This window comes from Apteryx rowi, unplaced genomic scaffold (assembly GCF_003343035.1).
Source record: "Apteryx rowi isolate R43461 unplaced genomic scaffold, aptRow1 scaffold_611, whole genome shotgun sequence".
Lineage (NCBI taxonomy): Eukaryota > Metazoa > Chordata > Aves > Apterygiformes > Apterygidae > Apteryx > Apteryx rowi.
In genome coordinates this window covers 533,916-539,790 of record NW_020450885.1, presented here as the reverse complement: position 1 = coordinate 539,790, position 5,875 = coordinate 533,916, and positions in this window count along the sequence as shown.

Here is a 5,875-nt window from a genome sequence, read left to right as displayed (position 1 = left end):
AATTTTTGAGCCTCTGATAGAAATGGGATTTCCTTTGTCCCTTACTTACTGTAGTTACAAAGCAAGGAGGCAAATACCTGATCTCTGCACCATCTCCCTTCTCCAAATCCTGTTTTACCTGCAGGAAAATGAAGGAAGAGATTAAGACAAAGGTGATGTCTCTCTCCGTTAATGTGGGCCCTGAGTATCTCACTGGAGCCCCAGCTCCCTGACGGTCTATACCTCCTATAGGCTTTCTTGCCCTCTGGCTCTGATTGGGAGAGAGTTGACAGACTCTCCACTGGAAAAGCTCAGATATAACCCAGTCCTGCTGTCACAAGCTAAATGGATGCAACTCAATTTGGCCACTGGCTTTTAAACCTGGCTCAAGCACAGGCAGTAATAGCAGCACAGACATAGCCCACGAGACTTGCAGTAGGGGAAGGAATTGAATTTAAGCATCCTTAATGCCAGAGCACTGCAGTGGTGTTTATCTTCTTCCTGTAATTACTGCAAACACTTTGAACAGCCAAATGAATGACAAAGCAGTCAGAGGTAGGCATAATCTAAGCATATAAAGCATGGCCATAACAGGCATGTCTGTCTGTCTSTCTSTCTCTCTCTCTCCCTATCAGTTCATTAAGGCATAGCATATACATAACTGACTTGTCCTATGCATAACAATGCAGGCTTACCAACAAGAAACAGATTAAGGCATCAATATATCTAGGTTACATATTACTGAAGGACTCTGATCGCATGACACATAGATTTTTCAGTAGCTTCAGAGTAGTTAGTTAAGAAGAAAAATAGTAATTCCAGTAGAGAAGAAGTAAACGATTACTGAATACACTTAAGAAAAATGGAAACCTCAGTCACAGGGAAAAAAACCATATGCATTGTTTTTATGTGAATTTTCTCGAAGTTCTTTATCTGGAAAAATATTTTTCCCAAAGAAAATTGATGTTCTGTCTCAATAATGTTTCAATCTCATTCTTGCCAGTCAAGATGAGATATTTTTCCTTTGGTATAGATGACTCTGGGTTTTCAGTGAGGCAAAAATATCATTAAATAAGCCTGAATTTCACAAAAATGATGAACATGATGCGTCTACTTTACACTACACTAAATATCAGGGGAAGAATGCAACAACATTTTGGTTTTCCTGAGAACATTTTATGAAACACTTCTCCATTCTGATYCCAGGTTTACACTGCATATAGTCATAACTTCAACAGTGTGTGTTAATGACCTATAAGGTTCAACTTGAGCTGGAAATGGTGAGGAAGGAGCAAGCTGATCTTCAGCTAACCAAATGTGGAAAGCATGAAAAGGCGAGTAGTTTTCTCACTGCCTCACAGTCTACTCCAAATCCTACTTAAAATCTATGTTGCTCCAGTCATCTTCACTGCAGTGGAATTAGATTTTTGTTCATGTAGAGAAAATGAGAATGGTTGCTTGGCAAAGAGTTTTGGAGGAGGAGAGATTTGCTTGTATATTATTACTGACAATTAACTTTAATCTTGGTTTAAATTATGTATAACCATAACTGCTCCACTGATGTCACTGGAGTTACTCCAGTTTTACAGCATAATACTATATCTAAAATAGAAAACTGTCTGTATAAATCTTCAGTCTGATGCAACTAGCATGTTACATGACTGGTCCCGTGAGGACTAGGTTTTGCTAAGGTTTAAAAAAATGCAAATAAAAGGATTTTAATACCCTGAATACGAGGCCCTGTTGTTGGAAATCATACTGAAAAAAGTTAATTGTTGTATTATGTAGTTCGCGGTGACACTGGGGATGTCATTAGTATTCTGTGTGTGTATGTGTGCATGGAAATAGGGGACAGGGTTCTGTCAGAGCATCTGCATTAGCAATTTAGGGCTCTAGAGGAGTTCTTTTTGGTGCAAATTTGGCCTGCATCTGTACCTGGAGTCGAGCAGTGCACATCTGAGCATGCCACAGATGAGCTGGAAGCAGTTTCCCTCCTGGTGGGACCAAGACTGAAGCTGAGCCATGGAAAGCCACCTGGGGTGCCTAACATGGGAGAAGGTCACCCAGCAGTTAGCTCTCTCCACACGAGGTGTGTGCTGAGGACTGGCAACTGGTGCAAACTTCATGCCACTCAAGAAACAGTGTGGAAATATGGTCCTTGAACACAACAAGTGGCAGCAAATCAAACCCAGGTCCTTCCATCTTTGAGCCACACCAGYAGATAATGTAAATTCCCCCTTGCATAAATTCTGGTAGGGATTATCACATGCTGGCAAAATTTAGTGAACCCATTTCTTTTCTCTTACTAATCTGAAGTTGATATATTCAGAGTTTTTAGTATCCTGTTTTATTCCACTGTCAGTGGAAAGTGTCTTGCACAAATTTGTGTTTGTAATATTTCCTAAAATGGGATAGTCCTTTTTCTTTTCACCATTATTTTTCTTGAACTATTTAAGGAAAGACTGTAATAGATATCTTATATCCCAAGATTCCTAAGAAATCTCAACTACTAGGCCTGAGGCAGCATTTGTCTTGATAGATTTTCTACAGAGGTATTGGAGAGATTCCACCAAATCCTACACTTTAACTTACATATCTGACATCTCTCTTTTGGGCAGGATAAATCTGTATTTAATTTTTCCTCTTTGTGCTACATATATCTAAATTCATTTTTGTTATATAAAATGAAATTAAATCATGTGATTATCACTTTCTATCAAATACAGTTTGTTTTCAGTATCAGTCATGGCCATCTTTAAGAACACATTTAAACTGCAGAGGGAATTCAGCTATTCATATCACGTTTGTTTCCGCAAGAATATCTTGCCAAGCTGAAGATCTTTGAGTTGAGCCATATGGTTTTGATAAAATATGGTGACTTGAAATTTATCTTCACTCTGCAAAACAAATGTTAGTGCCAAAATGTTGTATGTGCAAAACTCAGCATCAGGAAAAAAGTCCAGCATAAGCATGTTGGTGTTACACTGGTTGAGTTCAGCATTTCTACCACTCATGATGATCCTGTGCAAAGCATTAATAATAAGAGGGAAAGCTACAGCATAAAAGTGATGATGAATGACTAGTCATATAAAAAATATATGACTAGTCATATAAAAAATATGACCATATTTTTTAATGTGACTAGTGAACAGAGGTAACCATTTTTGGAGATCCAAAAATGAGACATGCTGAAGGGTTTTGTAAAAGCAGGGTTTAAAACTTTTTGAAATGAACAAACACTTTTTGTTTTAAGTTCCCCAGAGTTTTGATATATCTTAACTCAGGGAACTGGACAGGTAAATGACCCATTGATGAGCTACAATGGAACCCTGCAAAAGGTGTGAAATGCTTATTCTAGCAGGTGTTTCTAATGAGGACGAAAAGGAGCTATTCCTGTGCATGTGATATTGCTCCTACTTCAAGGTATGTCTTATAATGGACAGTTTGGGGTGCTGCATTGTCCTCTATATTCTGGTGCTGAAATTGCATTTGGAGCCCTTAGTTTCAATTTTCTGAATTAGCAGCCTCTGTGAGACTTCATCTTTGAAGCTTCCTGCCCTTTAAAGTTCTGGCTGATCTGAATATACATTTTGAAGTATCTAAACTTAGCAAGGGAAATAAACATATTTTGGTTTTGCTGTTTTGATTTAAGACTGCTTATCCCACAGACTACTTTCTGCTGTATAATCAGAAGCTGAAATCACTTTGGAGAAGACTTTGTATGACTCTGAAGCACCGCTYGCCAATTCTTAGTTTGTGAGAAAGATGAAGTCCTAGAATCCATCCTTGGCAATTTTTACTTTGTGTTATGCACAGAACTTTAAAAGCATATTCCCACTCTGTGTAAGTAACAAAAAAGTGTTATGGTTTTGCCTCTTAAAAAAAAAAAAAAATCCCTCCTGTTTATGCTGAAGTTGATACTAAAAATCTTGCTTCTGGAAATTGTACTGGACATAATGCCTTGTTTTATAGTGCATTACCCCCTGCGAAGAGTTGAGTCTCTGCCTAAGCTCATCTCTGTTGGAGATGACAAAAGTGGGTCAGAGAAAACATATACTGAGCCAAATGCTTGTGAGTTCACTTCTTGTGAGTTTGGTGTGTATATTAGATATTCTAATCTCTGTATACTGAAGTAAATTAAATAAAAAAACTTTTGTAATCCTAAAGAGAAAATAAAATCGATATATCTGCTCCAGGAAGGGTTACAGCTTCTGTAAATGAGCTCCCAGCACTGCAGAAAATGTTTGTCCTCAATATTTATGTATAAGCTCTCTACCTGTGAAATTAGTATACTTCCTTTTCACCTCAGAGTAGTATGATAAGGGTTTAGTTATCTAGTGCTTGCAAGACAGTCAGACACTCTAATGATGAGCACTACAGAAAATGTCACAAGGACTTTAATAATTCTGAACACAAGCAGTATTTTCATATTATGTGATAGACCAAGCATGGGGCTACCCAATGGACCTGGAGGGCAAACCATAATGCTAGAAAGTCGCTTACTCACTGATACCATCCAGTCTCTGACCACTGAAGGATCAAGTTTTTGCATTGCCACAGAAGGAAATGAAATGTAACAACCCAAATGCGCATGGGGCAAATTAAGCTTGCTCAGGCACTTCTTAATTTTTCAATGCACTTTCATTCCAGGGTTGTGTGTGTATGTGTGTGTGCGTGTGTGTGTGTGTGGGGGGGGGGGAGTTGTGGATGATTTAGTGTGTCAGTGGCTTTTGTTTCTGTGGTACAGTAATAATAAAGTTTTCATTGCTGAAACTTTGGCGACATTCAGACATTCACAATGCATGAACATATCTTTCTGGATGATTTTGTCAGGCCTTTTTGGGTGCTTTAAGTCTATTTTGAAGGTTTAAATTGACAGGAGTTGAAATCTACTCTGAAGTGATTAATGACAACTAGTGCCGGCAGGGAAATTGCTGAAAATAAAGGTAAAATAGTCTATGCTCTCTTCCAGTGCCCTCTCTTGCCAAGCTCATAATCATTATTATGAGGTGAATTTAGCCCTAGGTCAAGTACTAAGCTAKCACTTGAACAAGCTGGTTAACACTAATAACTAGAGCTGCAAAATAATGTAGGCATTTGAGTTTGGAGATGTATCTCACCATGAAAAGATGCTCTTTGCACCTAGGTACTCAGTGCTAAAATGCCCTAGACCACTGCACTGCTGCTCCTGGACCTGCCCAGGGTGAGCCAGAGCCTGCTGGGACCAAGGCGACTATGTCCTCGTTCATGCCTCAGCCCCAGGGTGTCGTAGTGGTCTCCTCCTTCCCCARTAGCCCTGCAGGGAAAGCAGGAGCCGAGCACATGGAAGGCCCACGTTTTCCTCTTCTGCATGAGGGGTGTCCTGGTGGCTCGCTCTCCTTCCAAGATGTTGCTTCACCTGTGTATCGCTCTGGCTGTCACTTTAAACCGTTCCCCCACCACAGACATCTGCTAAGGTGGAGAAACAAAATGCACATGTTTAGCTTGAAGAGTTGTATATTGGCAACCCCAAATAGGGTCTTATAGTGGAAAGTACCAAACAACTTGCTATGGATGGGCTATCAACCTTATCTACGACATTGCGCTGTGCTCCTCAGTGGTGGGGAGGAGCATTGCTTTTCATTTTGCTTCCAGCTAATTTTATCTATCTAGTTTCTTGTAATAATACCTACCATCTTAATATCAGTCTTTTTCCCATAATGAAACTAATTTATATGTAAAAACTGCGCTGACACAAGCGGAATTTCATCTTTTTCCAGTATTTTCACTTTCGCTGTTGAAAACTGTAACTATGAAATATTTATCTGTTTCACAGCAACATAAATCTCTGACATAATTTTATATTTGGTAGCTTCAACTTTTAGATTTTAGAGCATTCTATACCTTCAATCAGAGT